The sequence below is a fragment of the Patagioenas fasciata genome, chromosome 30 (genome assembly GCF_037038585.1).
Source record: "Patagioenas fasciata isolate bPatFas1 chromosome 30, bPatFas1.hap1, whole genome shotgun sequence".
Lineage (NCBI taxonomy): Eukaryota > Metazoa > Chordata > Aves > Columbiformes > Columbidae > Patagioenas > Patagioenas fasciata.
The window spans coordinates 1,623,689-1,645,385 of NC_092549.1; the positions used below are offsets into that span (position 1 = coordinate 1,623,689).

At 55.8% G+C, this 21,697-nt stretch overlaps 2 long non-coding RNA genes and 2 other non-coding genes across 4 annotated transcripts; all 4 read right to left on the reverse strand.

Annotated features, from left to right (window-relative positions):
- Window positions 1–4,952: 4,952 nt before the first annotated feature.
- LOC139825899 (uncharacterized) lies at window positions 4,953–9,665 on the reverse strand. The gene is made up of 2 exons (XR_011736054.1): window positions 9,391–9,665; window positions 4,953–5,083 (listed from the first exon to the last, which is right to left on the reverse strand). It is a non-coding gene; the product is annotated as an uncharacterized lncRNA (long non-coding RNA).
- On the reverse strand, window positions 8,100–8,184 carry LOC136113055 (small nucleolar RNA SNORD45). The gene has a single exon (XR_010652960.1). It is a non-coding gene; the product is annotated as a small nucleolar RNA SNORD45 (small nucleolar RNA).
- A 5,323-nt stretch (window positions 9,666–14,988) lies between the features above and the next one.
- Window positions 14,989–19,703, reverse strand: LOC139825912 (uncharacterized). The gene is made up of 2 exons (XR_011736078.1): window positions 19,431–19,703; window positions 14,989–15,119 (listed from the first exon to the last, which is right to left on the reverse strand). It is a non-coding gene; the product is annotated as an uncharacterized lncRNA (long non-coding RNA).
- Window positions 18,140–18,224, reverse strand: LOC136113054 (small nucleolar RNA SNORD45). The gene has a single exon (XR_010652959.1). It is a non-coding gene; the product is annotated as a small nucleolar RNA SNORD45 (small nucleolar RNA).
- Window positions 19,704–21,697: the final 1,994 nt, after the last annotated feature.

The window sequence follows — 21,697 nt, forward strand, 5'->3', positions numbered from 1 at the left end:
AATGAGTTGAACAGTTATTAAAATAAAAAAGTCTCTGGCAGCCGTGCCGTCATGGTGGCTCAGTGCAGTGGAAAACCCCCTGAACTGCAGATCAGCCTCAGCTCTCCAATGAACTCCTCCCCCCGCCCTCCGCACCGCTGACCCCGCAGCACAAAGCGCGACCGGCGCGTCCCGCGGGCGGACTCGGTGTCCGCGCTCGTTCGTCGCCTCCTCGCTGGCTGCGGCGGGACTGAGGGGCTGTGGGTTCCAAACCTGCAGTTTTCTGTCCTTGCACAGAGGAGAAGTCTCGGCTGCTGAGAACAGGTTCCGTTTTAAACTCGGCTGAAGAGAAGTTTCTCCTCCTGGGATCTCAAAACAGCAGCAGCTCCAACGAACTGACAGAGCATGGGCCACGGGCATTTCTCAGTGTCTGTGCTGAGAGGTTTGATCTGGCCATTGTTAATGCCAGAAAGAGGTGGAAAGATAAAGATGAGGGGTCGTGCTGCACAGAATTACATCATTTTTGCCAAATAAAGAACTGCAGCATAGTATACGCTGAGAGAAGAGCTATTGGTAACAACACTGCAAAAATGGTCTGGGGATTGTGGGTGACTGTGGGCTAAACATGAATAAATATCAACTTGTTTTGTTCTTTGTGAAATTTAAAAACCAAGAGAATCACTCCAGGCTGTGCCACAACTGTGTGTGCTACGGAATTCGGGTCAGGCTTTCATACCTGTATATTGAAGCAGACGTTTCAGTTTTTAATTCTAAAATCCATTTAGTCACAGGGATTACGTATTGAATTGTGAAGCTCTGCTTTACTTTTCATGAGATCTGTATTTAGCTTGCTGTTTATTCAAATTTCTTTAACCACGGCAAGCAGTGTGATTGGCGATGTGTTCCATGGGTGCTGACACTGTGAGTCTTGTTCCACGTGCCTCAGGGAGGCTTTTTCCTTCCCAGAAAATCCCGGTTCATTAGAATTGAAGAATTTAAGTATGTCCAGACAGCACATGAGTTTCAGGGTTTTGGGCAGTTTTCTTTGTGATTTTTCTTTGATCATCAGCAAGGTATTGAAGAATCCCAGGAGCTGCAGCACAACCCAAGCAGTGGCAGAAATGTAATACATCACAGGTCCTAAATATTAAGGAACGTCCTTGGGAATTCACCCATAGTCCATCTGGTATGAAAACATAGCTTTTTGATGTATTTATATCCAGCAGGATGGGGGAGAGAATCAGAAGACTTAAAGTGATAAAACTCACTGGCTGACAGTTTAATCAGGAAAGTAAAAGCCATGCACACAAGCAAACCCGCACCAGCACCACTGGCACTGCAAGCGGCACTGCAACCGGCACCTCTGTCCCCGTGGTGCCTCCTCCTGCCGCACCCCTGGGGCTCCGGCCGGCCCAGGGGCGCCTCCTGCATCTCCTGCACCGGGGCAGTGACCAGGGACCCGCCAGCACATGGTGGTGGTGACCTGGGGCCGGTGCTGCAGTGGGAGGGTAGCCGTGGAGCCCGGGTAGCGCTGTGGGTGTCACAGAGGCACCCCAAAAGGCAGTTTTAGGCAGACAACAAGTTCCAAAGTGTTGGAGCGATAAATGACTCAGCATTCCGATTCAATGTGAATCACGCAAAGCCCTTTATTACAGAAACAAGCCTCCTTATATACACAACTATTCTCTAATCATGCGTCCACGCTCCAAGCACGGATTCGCTAAATGAGTGTCACGGGCAGTCCACACACTGGAGCCCCACTGATCATAGGTCCGACGACTCACGCCATACTGAGGCCCTGTTAATGAAGAAACGCCCCTCTTCCTCACAGTAGATTCTGTTCTCAGCTTCTCAAAGTGGCCTTGAGATTCCTTTGGGCCTGACTAATTCAACAACATATCTCCATCTAACGAAACCCCTCCACACCAAAGCAGACTTTGTTCTAGATGGAAAAGCATAGCAAATAAACTAGAAACAGGCTTTATACACTTATTTATCACTCCAGAAACACAGCTCCATCCCCCAGCTGCTCTGAGCCCCACTCCGGCAGGATTCCCCAGGCTGTCCCGAAGCAGAGCGGCACCCCGGCTGTCCAGCTGCTCCCCTGGGACCCCCCAGCCTCTGGGCTCCGGCCTGTGCCCAGGGCAGCCAGGGAGCCCCAGGCGTGCGGGTGCCCCAGCACTGCCCTTCTCTGTGGGCTCTGCCCGCTGCCAGGGCTGGGGGAGCCCAGGCTTCCAGGCTGCTTTAACTGCCCTGGATCCCCGATCGGTCACTCTGTGAGGCACCGATCTTGGTGAACGGGCTTCTTGTGCCATGAGCCCTGGGCAAACAGAGCTTATCAGAGCCGCTGTGGGAGCAAACATCCCTCCTCGTGCCAGGGGAGCTCTGTCCTGCAATGAGCTCCGAGCGGCTGCCTGGGAACAAGCGCCCGCTTCATCACGTCCCTCTGGATGGCCACGTCCTGCTCAGGGACAGCGCCGGCCTGGGCCGAGGATGGGGGCATTGAAGGGACACTCGGTGGGGACAAGGGCCTTTGGTGAACTGTGGCCAAGTCCCAGGAAGGGACAGGGCTGGAGCCAGAGCCTTCTTGGGGACAGGGACACTGGGACCCAGCGTGCGGGATCAGCTCTGCAGAGTGGGACCCAGGTTGTCTGGGAGGGCACAGTGACCCCAGGCAGGGACAGGTGAGAGCCAGGGCAGGGGATGCTCCCTCTGCTCTGTTCTCAGCTGTGGCTGCAGACTGGACCAGTTGGGGGCTGGTGGTGCAAGGGAAATGGGGTGGGCTGGAGCTGGGCACTGACACCACCCCAGCACTTCCCCCAAGCCCAGCCCTCCTCTCCCAGAGCCCAGGATTCACCAGTGCTCCCCATGGGCAGCGCCACCAGTGACTGAGGATCCCAGTCACCAGCTGTCCACATTGCCCCAGCTGTCCTCCCACCTCCCAGAGTTCCCTAATCCTGGGGTCCCTGGTGCCCCAAGAAGAGGAGTGACTCCCAGCCCCTCATTTATTTAAGGGGCTGGAAAGGGCTCAGAGATAATTGTGCTTAGAGACCCCAAATTTGAGGCTGGTGTCAACTCTGGGGGGGTTCCATAGGGAAAGACTGGCCTGGGAGTTGAGGGGCACTGGGAGATGGTGGTGCTGGGAGGTGAGGGGCACTGGCAGGTGGGGGGATCAGGCTTTTGGGGCTGTTGCAGGATGGTTTCGAGTTGGAGCAGTGGGTCATCACCATAGGGTGTCTGGCTGTCAGGGACACACTGCTGTCCCCCCTCGCCACCGTGGATGCCTGGGCCCTTCCCCGTGCAGCTGCCCCATGCAGGAAGCGGCACTGATGCCAGGGGGGGCAGCTGGATCAGTGCTCAAGGCGGGAGTGACTCTGTGCCAAGGCTGGGTTGCCAGGGCGGGTGTCTCTGCCAAGCTTTGCCCTGGGGGCTGGAGGTGTGGGGAGGGGCAAGGAGTCGTCCTGGGAGGGATAAAGGTGCCCTCACCTCCTCCGGCATCACCCAGGACTCCCTGCACCGCAGAGGAAGATGAAGGTCACAGTGCTCAGCGTGGCCCTGCTCTTCACCATCCTGCTGTGCACCCCGGAGGATGCGCAGGTGAGGCTCCAGTGAGGGCTCCCACTGGTTTCTTGTCTTGGTGCCCCCACACCCCTCTTCTTTGGGCCTCCCCACTCCACCCTTTTGGGCCCCTCAGATATCTCCTCCTCAGGATCTCCTCTGTGTCCTATAGAGGGTCCCCAAATGCCCTCCCTTTGATGGATGCCAATGCCTTTCTTTCCATCTTTCCCCTCCGTCCTTTGCCTTTCACCCTGTCCACTGCGGTAGTGCCCTCAGATCCCCCTCCTTGAACACCCCCTCCCAAACACTTTCCCAATCCCTGCGTTTTGTTCCTCTGCTGTCCTCTTCCTCCTGCCCCCACCAACAGCCTCACTTGAATTCCCCGTGTCCCCTCCCCTTGAATTCTTTACCCCTCACTTGCATCCCATGCAGTCCTGTCCCTCCAGCACCCCCAGCCCGGTCCCTTGGGTTCTGCGAGTTCACAACAGTGCCCTGTCCCTGGGTCCCCCTCAACCACCCTCCTGTTTGGAAACCCCAAATTCCCATGTTATCCTTTTCTCCAACCCAAGCCCTGGTCCGCCATGAACAGGTATCCCAGGTGAAACTTGGAGGAATGAGGCTGGGGGGAGCAGAAGGGATTTTTACACTCAGATGAGGGAGAATCCACGGGCCTGGGTGGGGTTGGGGACACCTGTGCCCCACCCACAGCCCCATTTGTCTCCAACCCCTTTCTCTTCTTTCATAGGCATTTCCAGGAGCATTGCTGGAAGCAAGTGGAGGGTCTCTCCTGCATGTAAGTAGTGGGGCGGACTTGGAGGACATCCAGTCTGGGGAACTGGAGGGCACCTTGGTCCTCCCCTCCCTTGCTGGGGCTGGGACATCCCAGTGACCAGTGAGGTCTCATGGTCTCTCTACAGGGGGGACTCAAACTCGGGCGAGTGAAGAGGGCTGCGGTAGGTGTCACAAGTTCTGCTGGGCCCACACCCTCCCTCCCATGGCCACAAAACTCCTTGGCATCCCAGTGTGCCCCAGAACATGCCAGTGTGCCCCAGTACACTCCCATGCACCCCCTGCAGACCCACAGAACATTCCTGCTCCCCAGTGTTTTCCCAGGTATGCTCCATTGCCCAGGGCTCCCATTGCATTCCTGTCCATCCCATCACAACTCACTACACCCCAGTGCACCCCAGGATACCCCAGGACACAGCCCCTTCCCCAGGACCTCCACTGCTTTCTGTGTCCCAACACACAAGCTCACGCACCCCATTTTCCCTGGAGTCACCTTCCCAAGGCCCCCATCGCTTTCTCTGTCTCCCAGTGCACCCAAGTGTGCCCCTCACCCAACCTTTCTCCCCAGCTCCCTCTGTCTGTCAGGGTGGATGATGTTTTGCAGCAGAAACGCCAGCTTCCAGAACTTCCAGATGCTGAAGTGATAGTGCAGCCATCTCCTCTATTCCCGGTGAGCAACATCAGGGCATCTCCAGCCCCACAAAGGCTTCTGGACCCCGGGGCATCCCTGTGCTGTCTGGGTGGGCAGAACGTGGATCTAAGAGAAGAAAACAGAGGAGACTGTCCATGACCTGCGTCCAGGCCACACTGGACAGAGGTGCCCCCATGACTTTTGTTGCACCCAGTGGGGCTCTACAGACCCAGAGGGTCACCGTGCAGGCCAGGCAGGGCCTCTGGGGCCATACAAACCCCGAGGACCACCCTGAGGGCTGGGCAGGGTTTTGGGAGATGTAGGGGTATCCGGGGCTAATGACACACTGGCCAAATAGCTCTGGGTGCCACATGGATCTCAGGAGAACCAAGTCTTGTCCTGGGTTGATTGAGGACTCCAACTCTTCTCTCCTTCCCTGGGTCTCTGCAGAGAGAGACGGTGGGGAGAAGCCTCCCCTCATGTCCCAGCTGACACTGGAGGTCTCATTTTGGGCTCTCATTTCAGAACTGAAACTGATGGTGACAGCCGTGTCCTGTCCCCCTCCAGCGGCATGAGGAGATGATCATCCCTGGATGACCCCATCTGACCCCATGGGAGCCCTGGGCCATTTCCCTCTCAAAATCAGTAAATCCCTTCAGCAAAGCTACGCCTGCGTGTGGATGTGTGTCCGTGTCCATGCTCCCACTGCTGTTTCAGTGCCCGGATGCCTGGGTCCTCTCTGGCCACACCACGGCCATGAGCAGAGTGACTGGGGGAGCCCAGACACCTGGGGTGTCACTGTAAACGACACCCCCTTCCCACCTGCCATGTGCCCCCAGATACAGGCAGATTAGGGGAAAGTGGAGTGTTCCCCCATGAGGCTGGAGGAGGCTGGTTCATGAGGACTGGGTTATGGACCAGTTAAACAATCTGGACATCCATAAATCCATGGGTCCAGATGGGGTGCACCTGTGGGTGCTGAGGGAGCTGGCTGAGGTCACTGTTAGGCCACTGTCCATCATCTTTGCTAAGTCGTGGGAAACAGGAGAGGTGCCTGAGGCCTGGAGGAAAGCAAATGTCACTCCAGTCTTCAAAAAGGGCAAGAAGGAGGATCTGGGTATCTATAGACCGGTCAGCCTCACCTCCATCCCTGGGAAACTGATGGAACGACTTCTCCTTGGTGCCATCTCAAGGCAGATCAGGGCTAAGAGGGTCATTAGGGGCAGTCAACATGGCTTCACCAAGGGGAAGTCGTGCTTGACCAATCGCATAGTCTTTTATGAGGACATAACGAGGTGGATGGATGATGGCGAAGCAGTGGATGGTCTATCTTGACTTCCGTAAAGCATTTGACACAGTCTCCCACAGCATCCTCACAGCTGAACTGAGGAGTGCGGTCTGGGTGACCGGGTAGTGAGGTGACTGCGAACTGGCTGAAGGGAAGAAGCCAGAGTCGTGGTCAATGGGGCAGAGTCCAGTTGGAGGCCTGGATCCAGTGCAGTGCCCCAGGGGTCAGTACTGGGGCCTGTATTGTTCAATATATTCATCAATGACTTGGATGAGGGAATAGAGTGACTGTCAGCAAGTTTCCTGGTGACCCCAAGCTGGGAGGAGTGGCTGACACTGGAAGCTGTGCTGCCATCAGAGACCTGGACAGGCTGGAGAGTTGGGCGGGGAAAAACTTAATGATATCTAACAAGGGCAAGTGTAGAGTCTTGAATCTGGGCAGGAACAACCCCAGGTTCCAGTATAAGTTGGGGAATGACCTATTAGAGAGCAGTGTAGGGGAAAGGGACTTGGGGGTCCTGAGGACAGCAGGGTGAGCATGAGCCAGCACTGGGCCCTTGTGGCCAGAAAGGCCAATGGTACCTGGGGTGGGTTAGAAGGGGGTGGTCAGTGGGTCAGAGAGGTTCTCCTGCCCCTCTGCTCTGCCCTGGGGAGACCACACCTGGAATATTGTGTCCAGTTGTGGCCCCTCAGCTCCAGAAGGACAGGGAACTGCTGCAGAGAGTCCAGCGCAGCCACCAAGATGCTGGAGGGAGTGGAGCATCTCCCGTGTGAGGAAAGGCTGAGGGAGCTGGGGCTCTGGAGCTGGAGAAGAGGAGACTGAGGGGTGACCTCATTGATGTTTATAAATACATAAAGGGGCAGTGTCAGGAGGATGGAGCCAGGCTCTTCTTGGTGACAACCAGTGACAGGACAAGGGGCAACGGGTTCAAACTGGAACACAGGAGGTTCCACTTAAATTTGAGAAGAAACTTGTCCCTGGTGAGGGTGGCAGAGCCTGGTCCAGGCTGCTCCAGGGGGGTTGTGGAGTCTCCTTCTCTGCAGACGTTCAACCCCCCCGGACACCTTCCTGTGGAACCTCAGCTGGGTGTTCCTGCTCCGGCGGGGGGATCGGACTGGATGAACTTTCAAGGTCCCTTCCGATCCCTGACATTCTGGGATTCTGTGAGGCGAAGGGCAGATGGTGCCAGCCTTTGGGGTACCCCATGTCTTACAGGCACCACAGGAAACAAATTCTTCGTGGGGCTCTGGTGAGAACCATCCCCCAAAGAACGTATTTTGGTGTTGGGGCAGGGGAGGAGCACAGACAGGCAGCCCGGACTCCTGGGTCCTCTGCCCTGCTCGGGAAGGGGAGGTTGCTCCCTGTACGATGGGCTCAGCACTCTGGGGCTCATAGGAGATGTCACCACCTCCAGAAGCCGTCTGCTGTTCACAAGGCCACCAGTGCAGCAAGTCAACATTTATTTGATGCAATGGGTCTGTTACAGCCAGTAATCCTGTGCAAAATCGATGCAAAATTACCACTGTGCTTAATTACAATGTGCCATATAACAACCAGGCATTGACAAATTCCTCTGTTTTCCCTGTGAAACCACATTTGTGGCACTTCTACCCCCAGATCTCAGCAGCAGCGTTTGTTAACATCGGTTCACAGCTTTGGGTACCCAGAGCTGCCTTCAGCTCATGTGAAAGCGTCCCCTCGTAACGCTCAGTGTGAGCCCAAGAACGACGCCTCCCTAATGCACACACTGAGGAACCTCAAGCAAGTGCCCCCTTCTCCATGGGCTGCGTTACAATCTGTGACAGAAAGAGGATTCCACAGCCTGGAAAAGCTCCACAAGAAACTGGAGATTCCTGGGTCTCAGAGTAATTCTAGAGCTCAAGTGGTGACAGACATCAGCTCCAGCTCAGACAATACATGCCAAGGCCCATCACTGACCCAAGAAGGCAGCTCCTCCCGTCCTGCCCAACGGCTTCAAATCCAACACACTTTGTCTCTCCAACACGACGCCGCTTATTTGTCTGTCTTCCTCGAGATGAACTAGAGATACCTCAAAAAGTCTCTGTCCCGGCTCTGAAAAAAACCCCAGCCCGAAGACCCCGACCCTCCTTAAACACACAGCATGATGCTAATGGAATATTCTCATTGACCAGTCTGGGTGTCAGTCAAGCTCTGCCCCATCCATCCCCCGCTTCCCAGCTCCTCACACCCACAGGCAGAGCTCAGACCTTGGCTCTCAAACACCAACAACTAAAAACTTTATCTCTGTTCCGAGTGTTTTCTTCTTCTCAAACTAAATCCGAACAATGACTGTGCCAGCTATGAAAAAGAAAGGCTTCTAACTGCATGGAGAAAATTGACTCACTTCCCAGGTGTCTCACCTGCACAAACCAGATTCTAAAGGCTGATGCGCTTCCCCGGGCACAAACCAGCCACGTAGCCAAAGCATGAAAACTCTGCCCCATTGCTGCCACAGCTGTTACCTGAAAACGATTCACCTGTGCTGCTGGTGCTCAAGGGGGACACAACACAGAAGAGCATCCACCACCTCTGACTATTTCTTGGAGCTTAATCCAGCAACAACCACAATTCTCAGCTGCCCAGTGCTTTACATGGAAATGCAAATGCAACCAGCAGTGTTAGAATCTGGATCACAGACATTTTGGGGTTCTTTGAACTTGTTTTCACGAGCAGAGCAGAATTGGCTCACACTAAAGTGGTATCTCCCCTCTTTAGCTAAACATCTAGTTTGAGTTAAACAGGGGCACAGGAATTCCTTTGACTCACTTTCCGCAGAGCAGAGAGACTCAAATGAAATGACGCATGAAAACAGCCTTGAAAAGCTTTCAAGACGAGTGTGTGCCCGGAGCCCCCCATGCTCTGCCTTGGCCTACACCACGTCAGTCTTTGGATGAGGAGGAAAAGCCTTCTGACCTTTTGCATACAGCCCGAACAAAAAAACCAACTACCTGAGACACGTCGACCAAGTCTCAACATCAAAAATGAATGCTTCTTACAGGGTAAAAGTGCACAGCAATTAAAAACCTGCTGAACAGATCCCTGCCATTCTCAGAAATAAACAATCCCCAAGGCTCAACCAGCCAGCCAGGGTCACTGCTCTAAATCCTAGCGCACCTGCACCGACCTGAGTCAACACGGACACAGTCGCCTCCCTTGGCCCACACGAAGCTGCACAGGCCACGCGCTGCTCCAACAGGAACGTGCTGGGGACACCCGGGTTTCTCATGGCGGCCTCTGCGCTGTCACCTGCACAAAGCACCAAGAGACCGGCAGCTGTGGGCTCAGCTCCGGGGGTTCCCGGGACCGGGGTCTCCAAGGGCCCGTTCGCACACGGATCTTTGTGCGCGCGCCCCGACCGCGGGCGCCTCTCCCGCCCCCATCCCGACCCGCCGCTCGCCCCCCCGGACCCGCCGCTCGCCCCCCCGGACGCGCCACTCTCTCCCCCGGGCCCGCCGCTCGCCCCCCCGGGCCCGCCGCTCTCTCCCCCGGGCCCGCCGCTCTCTCCCCCCCGTACCCGCCGCTCTCTCCCCCGCGCCCGCCGCTCTCTCCCCCGGACCCGCCGCTCGCCCCCCCGGACGCGCCGCTCGGCCCCCCGGACGCGCCGCTCGCCCCCCCGGACCCGCTCAGCAGCCTCCGCTCGCCCCACCGCTGCAGCCGGAAATTGCGTCACGGGGAGGGGCGAGCCGAGCGGCGCTGCCGGCAGGACCCCGCCAGAGCTGGCCGATTATTCGCCTGACCCGCCAAATTTTTATACGAAATCTGAATGAGTTGAACAGTTATTAAAATAAAAAAGTCTCTGGCAGCCGTCCCGTCATGGTGGCTCAGTGCAGTGGAAAACCCCCTGAACTGCAGGTCAGCCTCAGCTCTCAGATGAGCTCCTCCCCGCCCTCCGCACCGCTGACCCCGCAGCACAAAGCGCGACCGGCGCGTCCCGCGGGCGGACTCGGTGTCCGCGCTCGTTCGTCGCCTCCTCGCTGGCTGCAGCGGGACTGAGGGGCTGTGGGTTCCAAACCTGCAGTTTTCTGTCCTTGCACAGAGGAGAAGTCTCGGCTGCTGAGAACAGGTTCCGTTTTAAACTCGGCTGAAGAGAAGTTTCTCCTCCTGGGATCTCAAAACAGCAGCAGCTCCAACGAACTGACAGAGCATGGGCCGCGGGCATTTTTCAGTGTCTGTGCTGAGAGCTTTGATCTGGCCGTTGTTAATGCCAGAAAGAGGTGGAAAGATAAAGATGAGGGGTCGTGCTGCACAGAATTACATCATTTTTGCCAAATAAAGAACTGCAGCATAGTATACGCTGAGAGAAGAGCTATTGGTAACAACACTGCAAAAATGGTCTGGGGATTGTGGGTGACTGTGGGCTAAACATGAATAAAGATCAACTTTTTTGTTCTTTGTGAAATTTAGAAACCAAGAGAATCACTCCAGGCTGTGCCACAATTGTGTGTGCTACAGAATTCGGGTCAGGCTTTCATACCTGTATATTGAAGCAGACGTTTCAGTTTTTAATTCTAAAATCCATTTAGTCACAGGGATTACGTATTGAATTGTGAAGCTCTGCTTTACTTTTCATGAGATCTGTATTTAGCTTGCTGTTTATTCAAATTTCTTTAACCACGGCAAGCAGTGTGATTGGCGATGTGTCCCATGGGTGCTGACACTGTGAGTCTTGTTCCACGTGCCTCAGGGAGGCTTTTTCCTTCCCAGAAAATCCCTGTTCATTAGAATTGAAGAATTTAAGTATGTCCAGACAGCACATGAGTTTCAGGGTTTTGGACAGTTTTCTTTGTGATTTTTCTTTGATCATCAGCAAGGTATTGAAGAATCCCAGGAGCTGCTGCACAACCCAAGCAGTGGCAGAAATGTAATACATCACAGGTCCTAAATATTAAGGAATGTCCCTGGGAATTCACCCATAGTCCATCTGGTATGAAAACATAGCTTTTTGATGTATTTATATCCAGCAGGATGGGGGAGAGAATCAGAAGACTTAAAGTGATAAAACTCACTGGCTGACAGTTTAATCAGGAAAGTAAAAGCCATGCACACAAGCAAACCCGCACCAGCACCACTGGCACTGCAAGCGGCACTGCAAGCGGCACCTCTGTCCCCGTGGTGCCTCCTCCTGCCGCACCCCTGGGGCTCCGGCCGGCCCAGGGGCGCCTCCTGCATCTCCTGCACCGGGGCAGTGACCAGGGACCCGCCAGCACATGGTGGTGGTGACCTGGGGCCGGTGCTGCAGTGGGAGGGTAGCCGTGGAGCCCGGGTAGCACTGTGGGTGTCACAGAGGCACCCCAAAAGGCAGTTTTAGGCAGACAACAAGTTCCAAAGTGTTGGAGCGATAAATGACTCAGCATTCCGATTCAATGTGAATCACGCAAAGCCCTTTATTACAGAAACAAGCCTCCTTATATACACAACTATTCTCTAATCATGCGTCCACGCTCCAAGCACGGATTCGCTAAATGAGTGTCACGGGCAGTCCACACACTGGAGCCCCACTGATCATAGGTCCGACGACTCACGCCATACTGAGGCCCTGTTAATGAAGAAACGCCCCTCTTCCTCACAGTAGATTCTGTTCTCAGCTTCTCAAAGTGGCCTTGAGATTCCTTTGGGCCTGACTAATTCAACAACATATCTCCATCTAACGAAACCCCTCCACACCAAAGCAGACTTTGTTCTAGATGGAAAAGCATAGCAAATAAACTAGAAACAGGGTTTATACAATTATTTATCACTCCAAAAACACAGCTCCATCCCCCAGCTGCTCTGAGCCCCACTCCGGCAGGACTCCCCAGGCTGTCCCGAAGCAGAGCGGCACCCCGGCTGTCCAGCTGCTCCCCTGGGACCCCCCAGCCTCTGGGCTCCGGCCTGTGCCCAGGGCAGCCAGGGAGCCCCAGGCGTGCGGGTGCCCCAGCACTGCCCTTCTCTGTGGGCTCTGCCCGCTGCCAGGGCTGGGGGAGCCCAGGCTTCCAGGCTGCTTTAACTGCCCTGGATCCCCGATCGGTCACTCTGTGAGGCACCGATCTTGGTGAACGGGCTTCTTGTGCCGTGAGCCCTGGGCAAACAGAGCTTATCAGAGCCGCTGTGGGAGCAAACATCCCTCCTCGTGCCAGGGGAGCTCCGTCCTGCAATGAGCTCCGAGCGGCTGCCTGGGAACAAGCGCCCGCTTCATCACGTCCCTCTGGATGGCCACGTCCTGCTCAGGGACAGTGCTGGCCTGGGCCGAGGATGGGGGCATTGAAGGGACACTCGGTGGGGACAAGGGCCTTTGGTGAGCTGTGGCCAAGTCCCAGGAAGGGACAGGGCTGGAGCCAGAGCCTTGGTGAGGACAGGGACACTGGGACCCAGCGTGCGGGATCAGCTCTGCAGAGTGGGACCCAGGTTGTCTGGGAGGGCACAGTGACCCCAGGCAGGGACAGGTGAGAGCCAGGGCAGGGGATGCTCCCTCTGCTCTGTTCTCAGCTGTGGCTGCAGACTGGACCAGTTGGGGGCTGGCGGTGCAAGGGAAATGGGGTGGGCTGGAGCTGGGCACTGACACCACCCCAGCACTTCCCCCAAGCCCAGCCCTCCTCTCCCAGAGCCCAGGATTCACCAGTGCTCCCCATTGGCAGCGCCACCAGTGACTGAGGATCCCAGTCACCAGCTGTCCACATTGCCCCAGCTGTCCTCCCACCTCCCAGAGTTCCCTAATCCTGGGGTCCCTGGTGCCCCAAGAAGAGGAGTGACTCCCAGCCCCTCATTTATTTAAGGGGCTGGAAAGGGCTCAGAGATAATTGTGCTTAGAGACCCCAGATTTGAGGCTGGTGTCAACTCTGGGGGGGTTCCATAGGGAAAGACTGGCCTGGGAGTTGAGGGGCACTGGGAGATGGTGGTGCTGGGAGGTGAGGGGCACTGGCAGGTGGGGGGATCAGGCTTTTGGGGCTGTTGCAGGATGGTTTCGAGTTGGAGCAGTGGGTCATCACCATAGGGTGTCTGGCTGTCAGGGACACACTGCTGTCCCCCCTCGCCACCGTGGATGCCTGGGCCCTTCCCCGTGCAGCTGCCCCATGCAGGAAGCGGCACTGATGCCAGGGAAGGCAGCTGGATCAGTGCTCAAGGCGGGAGTGACTCTGTGCCAAGGCTGGGTTGCCAGGGCGGGTGTCTCTGCCAAGCTTTGCCCTGGGGGCTGGAGGTGTGGGGAGGGGCAGGGAGTCTTCCTGGGAGGGATAAAGGTGCCCTCACCTCCTCCAGCATCACCCAGGACTCACTGCACCGCAGAGGAAGATGAAGGTCGCAGTGCTCAGCGTGGCCCTGCTGTTCACCATCCTGCTGTGCACCCCAGAGGATGCGCAGGTGAGGCTCCAGTGAGGGCTCCCACTGGTTTCTTGTCTTGGTGCCCCCACACCCCTCTTCTTTGGGCCTCCCCATTCCATCCTTTAAGACCCCTCAGGTATCTCCTCCTCAGGATCTCCTCTGTGTCCTATAGAGGGTCCCCAAATGCCCTCCCTTTGATGGATGCCAATGCCTTTCTTTCCATCTTTCCCCTCCGTCCTTTGCCTTTCACCCTGTCCACTGCGGTAGTGCCCCCAGATCCCCCTCCTTGAACACCCCCTCCCAAACACTTTCCCGATCCCCGCGTTTTGTTCCTCTGCTGTCCTCTTCCTCCTGCCCCCACCAACAGCCTCACTTGAATTCCCCGTGTCCCCTCCCCTTGAATTCCTTTACCCCTCACTTGCATCCCATGCAGTCCTGTCCCTCCAGCACCCCCAGCCCGGTCCCTTGGGTTCTGCGAGTTCACAACAGTGCCCTGTCCCTGGGTCCCCCCCAGCCACCGTCCTCCTTGGAAACCCCAAATTCCCATGTTATCCTTTTCTCCAACCCAAGCCCTGGTCCCCGCATGAACAGGTATCCCAGGTGAAACTTGGAGGAATGAGGCTGGGGGGAGCAGAAGGGATTTTTACACTCAGATGAGGGAGAATCCAGGGGCCTGGGTGGGGTTGGGGACACCTGTGCCCCACCCACAGCCCCATTTGCCTCCAACCCAGAGCAACCCCTTTCTCTTCTTTCATAGGCATTTCCAGGAGCATTGCTGGAAGCAAGTGGAGGGTCTCTCCTGCATGTAAGTAGTGGGGCGGACTTGGAGGACATCCAGTCTGGGGAACTGGAGGGCACTTTGGTCCTCCCCTCCCTTGCTGGGGCTGGGACATCCCAGTGACCAGTGAGGTCTCATGGTCTCTCTACAGGGGGGACTCAAACTCGGGCGAGTGAAGAGGGCTGCGGTAGGTGTCACAAGTTCTGCTGCCCCACACCCTCCCTCCCATGGCCACAAAACTCCTTGGCATCCCAGTGTGCCCCAGAACATGCCAGTGTGCCCCAGTACACTCCCATGCACCCCCTGCAGCCCCACAGAACATCCCTGCTCCCCAGTGTTTTCCCAGGTATGCTCCATTGCCCAGGGCTTCCATTGCATTCCTGTCCATCCCATCACAACTCACTACACCCCAGTGCACCCCAGGATACCCCAGGACACAGCCCCTTCCCCAGGACCTCCACTGCTTTCTGTGTCCCAACACACAAGCTCACGCACCCCATTTTCCCTGGAGTCACCTTCCCAAGGACCCCATCGCTTTCTCTGCCTCCCAGTGCACCCAAGTGTGCCCCTCACCCAACCTTTCTCCCCAGCTCCCTCTGTCTCTCAGGGTGGATGATGTTTTGCAGCAGAAACGCCAGCTTCCAGAACTTCCAGATGCTGAAGTGATAGTGCAGCCATCTCCTCTATTCCCGGTGAGCAGCATCAGGGCATCTCCAGCCCCACAAAGGGTTCTGGACCCCGGGGCATCCCTGTGCTGTCTGGGTGGGCAGAACGTGGATCTAAGAGAAGAAAACAGAGGAGACTGTCCATGACCTGTGTCCAGGCCACACTGGACAGAGGTGCCGCCATGACTTTGGTTGCACCCAGTGGGGCTCTACAGACCCAGAGGGTCACCGTGCAGGCCAGGCAGGGCCTCTGGGGCCATACAAACCCCGAGGACCACCCTGAGGGCTGGGCAGGGTTTTGGGAGATGTAGGGGTATCCGGGGCTAATGACACACTGGCCAAATAGCTCTGGGTACCACATGGATCTCAGGAGAACCAAGTCTTGTCCTGGGTTGATTGAGGGCTCCAACTCTTCTCTCCTTCCCTGGGTCTCTGCAGAGAGAGACGGTGGGGAGAAGCCTCCCCTCATGTCCCAGCTGACACTGGAGGTCTCATTTTGGGCTCTCATTTCAGAACTGAAACTGATGGTGACAGCCGTGTCCTGTCCCCCTCCAGCGGCATGAGGAGATGATCATCCCTGGATGACCCCATCTGACCCCATGGGAGCCCTGGGCCATTTCCCTCTCATAATCAGTAAATCCCTTCAGCAAAGCTACGCCTGCGTGTGGATGTGTGTGTCCGTGTCCATGCTCCCACTGCTGTTTCAGTGCCCGGATGCCTGGGTCCTCTCTGGCCACACCACGGCCATGAGCAGAGTGACTGGGGGAGCCCAGACACCTGGGGTGTCACTGTAAACGACACCTCCTTCCCACCTGCCATGTGCCCCCAGATACAGGCAGATTAGGGGAAAGTGGAGTGTTCCCCCATGAGGCTGGAGGAGGCTGGTTCATGAGGACTGGGTTATGGACCAGTTAAACAATCTGGACATCCATAAATCCATGGGTCCAGATGGGGTGCACCTGTGGGTGCTGAGGGAGCTGCCTGAGGTCACTGTTAGGCCACTGTCCATCATCTTTGCTAAGTCGTGGGAAACAGGAGAGGTGCCTGAGGCCTGGAGGAAAGCAAATGTCACTCCAGTCTTCAAAAAGGGCAAGAAGGAGGATCTGGGTATCTATAGACCGGTCAGCCTCACCTCCATCCCTGGGAAACTGATGGAACGACTTCTCCTTGGTGCCATCTCAAGGCACATCAGGGCTAAGAGGGTCATTAGGGGCAGTCAACATGGCTTCACCAAGGGGAAGTCGTGCTTGACCAATCGCATAGTCTTTTATGAGGACATAACGAGGTGGATGGATGATGGCAAAGCAGTGGATGTGGTCTATCTTGACTTCCGTAAAGCATTTGACACAGTCTCCCACAGCATCCTCACAGCTGAACTGAGGGAGTGCGGTCTGGGTGACCGGGTAGTGAGGTGACTGCGAACTGGCTGAAGGGAAGAAGCCAGAGTCGTGGTCAATGGGGCAGAGTCCAGTTGGAGGCCTGGATCCAGTGCAGTGCCCCAGGGGTCAGTACTGGGGCCTGTATTGTTCAATATATTCATCAATGACTTGGATGAGGGAATAGAGTGACTGTCAGCAAGTTTCCTGGTGACACCAAGCTGGGAGGAGTGGCTGACACTGGAAGCTGTGCTGCCATCAGAGACCTGGACAGGCTGGAGAGTTGGGCGGGGAAAAACTTAATGATATCTAACAAGGGCAAGTGTAGAGTCTTGAATCTGGGCAGGAACAACCCCAGGGTCCAGTATAAGTTGGGGAATGACCTATTAGAGAGCAGTGTAGGGGAAAGGGACCTGGGGGTCCTGGGGCCAGCAGGGTGAGCATGAGCCAGCACTGGGGCCTTGTGGCCAGGAAGCCAATGGTACCTGGGGTGGGTTAGAAGGGGGTGGTCAGTAGGTCAGAGAGGTTCTCCTGCCCCTCTGCTCTGCCCTGGGGAGACCACACCTGGAATATTGTGTCCAGTTGTGGCCCCTCAGCTCCAGAAGGACAGGGAACTGCTGGAGAGAGTCCAGCGCAGCCACCAAGATGCTGGAGGGAGTGGAGCATCTCCCGTGGGAGGAAAGGCTGAGGGAGCTGGGGCTCTGGAGCTGGAGAAGAGGAGACTGAGGGGTGACCTCATTGATGTTTATAAATACATAAAGGGGCAGTGTCAGGAGGATGGAGCCAGGCTCTTCTTGGTGACAACCAGTGACAGGACAAGGGGCAACGGGTTCAAACTGGAACACAGGAGGTTCCACTTAAATTTGAGAAGAAACTTGTCCCTGGTGAGGGTGGCAGAGCCTGGTCCAGGCGGCTCCAGGGGGGTTGTGGAGTCTCCTTCTCTGCAGACGTTCAACCCCCCCGGACACCTTCCTGTGGAACCTCAGCTGGGTGTTCCTGCTCCGGCGGGGGGATCGGACTGGATGAACTTTCAAGGTCCCTTCCGATCCCTGACATTCTGGGATTCTGTGAGGTGAAGGGCAGATGGTGCCAGCCTTTGGGGTACCCCATGTCTTACAGGCACCACAGGAAACAAATTCTTCGTGGGGCTCTGGTGAGAACCATCCCCCAAAGAACGTATTTTGGTGTTGGGGCAGGGGAGGAGCACAGACAGGCAGCCCGGACTCCTGGGTCCTCTGCCCTGCTCGGGAAGGGGAGGTTGCTCCCTGTACGATGGGCTCAGCACTCTGGGGCTCATAGGAGATGTCACCACCTCCAGAAGCCGTCTGCTGTTCACAAGGCCACCAGTGCAGCAAGTCAACATTTATTTGATGCAATGGGTCTGTTACAGCCAGTAATCCTGTGCAAAATCGATGCAAAATTACCACTCTGCTTAATTACAATGTGCCGTATAACAACCAGGCATTGACAAATTCCTCTGTTTTCCCTGTGAAACCACATTTGTGGCACTTCGACCCCCAGATCTCAGCAGCAGCGTTTGTTAACACCGGTTCACAGCTTTGGGTACCCAGAGCTGCCTTCAGCTCATGTGAAAGCGTCCCCTCGTAACGCTCAGTGTGAGCCCAAGAACGACGCCTCCCTAATGCACACACTGAGGAACCTCAAGCAAGTGCCCCCTTCTCCATGGGCTGCGTTACAATCTGTGACAGAAAGAGGATTCCACAGCCTGGAAAAGCTCCACAAGAAACTGGAGATTCCTGGGTCTCAGAGTAATTCTAGAGCTCAAGTGGTGACAGACATCAGCTCCAGCTCAGACAATACATGCCAAGGCCCATCACTGACCCAAGAAGGCAGCTCCTCCCGTCCTGCCCAACGGCTTCAAATCCAACACACTTTGTCTCTCCAACACGACGCCGCTTATTTGTCTGTCTTCCTCGAGATGAACTAGAGATACCTCAAAAAGTCTCTGTCCCGGCTCTGAAAAAAACCCCAGCCCGAAGATCCCGACCCTCCTTAAACACACAGCATGATGCTAATGGAATATTCTCATTGACCAGTCTGGGTGTCAGTCAAGCTCTGCCCCATCCATCCCCCGCTTCCCAGCTCCTCACACCCACAGGCAGAGCTCAGACCTTGGCTCTCAAACACCAACAACTAAAAACTTTATCTCTGTCCCGAGTGTTTTCTTCTTCTCAAACTAAATCCAAACAATGACTGTGCCAGCTATGAAAAAGAAAGGCTTCTAACTGCATGGAGAAAATTGACTCACTTCCCAGGTGTCTCACCTGCACAAACCAGATTCTAAAGGCTGATGCACTTCCCCGGGCACAAACCAGCCACGTAGCCAAAGCATGAAAACTCTGCCCCATTGCTGCCACAGCTGTTACCTGAAAACGATTCACCTGTGCTGCTGGTGCTCAAGGGGGACACAACACAGAAGAGCATCCACCACCTCTGACTATTTCTTGGAGCTTAATCCAGCAACAACCACAATTCTCAGCTGCCCAGTGCTTTACATGGAAATGCAAATGCAACCAGCAGTGTTAGAATCTGGATCACAGACATTTTGGGGTTCTTTGAACTTGTTTTCACGAGCAGAGCAGAATTGGCTCACACTAAAGTGGTATCTCCCCTCTTTAGCTAAACATCTAGTTTGAGTTAAACAGGGGCACAGGAATTCCTTTGACTCACTTTCCGCAGAGCAGAGAGACTCAAATGAAATGACGCATGAAAACAGCCTTGAAAAGCTTTCAAGACGAGTGTGTGCCCGGAGCCCCCCATGCTCTGCCTTGGCCTACACCACGTCAGTCTTTGGATGAGGAGGAAAAGCCCTCTGACCTTTTGCATACAGCCCGAACAAAAAAACCAACTACCTGAGACACGTCGACCAAGTCTCAACATCAAAAATGAATGCTTCTTGCAGGGTAAAAGTGCACAGCAATTAAAGACCTGCTGAACAGATCCCTGCCATTCTCAGAAATAAACAACCCCCAAGGCTCAACAAGCCAGCCAGGGTCACTGCTCTAAATCCAAGCGCAGCTGCACCGACCTGAGCCAACACGGACACAGTCACCTCCCTTGGCCCACACGAAGCTGCACAGGCCACGCGCTGCTCCAACAGGAACGTGCTGGGGACACCCGGGTTTCTCATGGCGGCCTCTGCGCTGTCACCTGCACAAAGCACCAAGAGACCGGCAGCTGTGGGCTCAGCTCCGGGGGTTCCCGGGACCGGGGTCTCCAAGGGCCCGTTCGCACACGGATCTTTGTGCGCGCGCCCCGACCGCGGGCGCCTCTCCCGCCCCCATCCCGACCCGCCGCTCGCCCCCCCGGGCCCGCCGCTCGCCCCCCCGGGCCCGCCGCTCTCTCCCCCCGGGCCCGCCGCTCGCCCCCCCGGGCCCGCCGCTCTCTCCCCCCGGGCCCGCCGCTCGCCCCCCCGGGCCCGCCGCTCGCCCCCCCGGACGCGCCGCTCGGCCCCCCGGACGCGCCGCTCTCTCCCCCGGACCCGCCGCTCGCCCCGCCGGACCCGCCGCTCGCCCCCGCGGACCTGCTCAGCAGCCTCCGCTCGCCCCACCGCTGCAGCCGGAAATTGCGTCACGGGGAGGGGCGAGCCGAGCGGCGCTGCCGGCAGGACCCCGCCAGAGCTGTCCGATTATTCGCCTGACCCGCCAAATTTTTATACGAAATCTGAATGAGTTGAACAGTTATTAAAATAAAAAAGTCTCTGGCAGCCGTGCCGTCATGGTGGCTCAGTGCAGTGGAAAACCCCCTGAACTGCAGATCAGCCTCAGCTCTCCAATGAACTCCTCCCCCCGCCCTCCGCACCGCTGACCCCGCAGCACAAAGCGCGACCGGCGCGTCCCGCGGGCGGACTCGGTGTTCGCGATCGTTCGTCGCCTCCTCGCTGGCTGCAGCGGGACTGAGGGGCTGTGGGTTCCAAACCTGCAGTTTTCTGTCCTTGCACAGAGGAGAAGTCTCGGCTGCTGAGAACAGGTTCCGTTTTAAACTCGGCTGAAGAGAAGTTTCTCTTCCTGGGATCTCAAAACAGCAGCAGCTCCAACGAACTGACAGAGCATGGGCCACGGGCATTTCTCAGTGTCTGTGCTGAGAGGTTTGATCTGGCCATTGTTAATGCCAGAAAGAGGTGGAAAGATAAAGATGAGGGGTCGTGCTGCACAGAATTACATCATTTTTGCCAAATAAAGAACTGCAGCATAGTATATGCTGAGAGAAGAGCTATTGGTAACAACACTGCAAAAATGGTCTGGGGATTGTGGGTGACTGTGGGCTAAACATGAATAAATATCAACTTGTTTTGTTCTTTGTGAAATTTAAAAACCAAGAGAATCACTCCAGGCTGTGCCACAATTGTGTGTGCTACAGAATTCGGGTCAGGCTTTCATACCTGTATATTGAAGCAGACGTTTCAGTTTTTAATTCTAAAATCCATTTAGTCACAGGGATTACGTATTGAATTGTGAAGCTCTGCTTTACTTTTCATGAGATCTGTATTTAGCTTGCTGTTTATTCCAATTTTTTTAACCACGGCAAGCAGTGTGATTGGCAATGTGTTCCATGGGTGCTGATTCTGTGAGTCTCGTTCCACGTGCCTCAGGGAGGCTTTTTCCTTCCCAAAAAATCCCTGTTCGTTAGAATTGAAGAATTTAAGTATGTCCAGACAGCACATGAGTTTCAGGGTTTTGGACAGTTTTCTTTGTGATTTTTCTTTGATCATCAGCAAGGTATTGAAGAATCCCAGGAGCTGCTGCACAACCCAAGCAGTGGCAGAAATGTAATACATCACAGGTCCTAAATATTAAGGAACGTCCCTGGGAATTCACCCATAGTCCATCTGGTATGAAAACATAGCTTTTTGATGTATTTATATCCAGCAGGACGGGGGAGAGAATCAGAAGACTTAAAGTGATAAAACTCACTGGCTGACAGTTTAATCAGGAAAGTAAAAGCCATGCACACAAGCAAACCCGCACCAGCACCACTGGCACTGCAAGCGGCACTGCAACCGGCACCTCTGTCCCCGTGGTGCCTCCTCCTGCCGCACCCCTGGGGCTCCGGCCGGCCCAGGGGCGCCTCCTGCATCTCCTGCACCTGGGCAGTGACCAGGGACCCGCCAGCACATGGTGGTGGTGCCCTGGGGCCGGTGCTGCAGTGGGAGGGTAGCCGTGGAGCCCGGGTAGCACTGTGGGTGTCACAGAGGCACCCCAAAAGGCAGTTTTAGGCAGACAACAAGTTCCAAAGTGTTGGAGCGATAAATGACTCAGCATTCCGATTCAATGTGAATCACGCAAAGCCCTTTAT